The sequence below is a fragment of the Echinops telfairi genome, unplaced genomic scaffold (assembly GCF_000313985.2).
Source record: "Echinops telfairi isolate 266 unplaced genomic scaffold, ASM31398v2 ScPeMD7_6;HRSCAF=24_1, whole genome shotgun sequence".
Taxonomy (NCBI): domain Eukaryota; kingdom Metazoa; phylum Chordata; class Mammalia; order Afrosoricida; family Tenrecidae; genus Echinops; species Echinops telfairi.
In genome coordinates this window covers 3,225,977-3,226,752 of record NW_022103903.1, presented here as the reverse complement: position 1 = coordinate 3,226,752, position 776 = coordinate 3,225,977, and positions in this window count along the sequence as shown.

Below are 776 nucleotides of genomic sequence, written 5' to 3'. Positions count from 1 at the left end.
CTCATTGACGAGGATATGATTTTTCTCCCCGCCTTTGGTGTTTGAAGCCTGGTCCCTTTGGCCCTTCATGATCACACATGTTGGTGTGCTGCTTTCATGTGGGCTTTGTTGCTTCTGGGCTAGATGGCCGCTTGTTTACTTTCAAGCCTTTAAGTCCCCAGACGCTATAGGTCTCGATAGCCGGGCACCATCAGCCTTCTTCACCACACTTACTTATGCACACATTCGTCTTCAGCGTTTATGTGTGGAAGGTGGTCACACAATGATGGTTTTTGTTCTTTGGTGTCTGCTGCTTGTTCCCTTCAACACCTCGTGTTCGCACAGGCTCGTGTGCATCTTCTCTGTGGACTTTGTTGTTTCCGTATACCTCTCTTTTTATTAGACATGCACAAAAGAATTAGAGTCTCATACCCCCCTACTCTTCTAAGGCCTCATTTGCCCCACAAATAACAAAAAAAAATTTCAGATTTCCTCAAGCAGAGTTACAGTGGTTACATTTCAAACATTTCTCTTGGAGGCCACAATTCAATCCACAACAGAGGTCCACTTTACGGCCTTAGGGTGCTCTGTCAGATTTGAAGGGCTTAGTAGACCCACACTCAGCCTACAATCATTTTCCTTTGCCTACGTTGTTCTTTCTATATTTATTGTTTATTAACGTATTTAGACTTACCTGTTTTCATCAGGAAATTTAGATATCTTTAAGTGTGGGGAATTTAGCGCCCTTTTATTGTTCTCAGCAAGGTATCCCCCACCTAAAAAAAATGTACTATCCA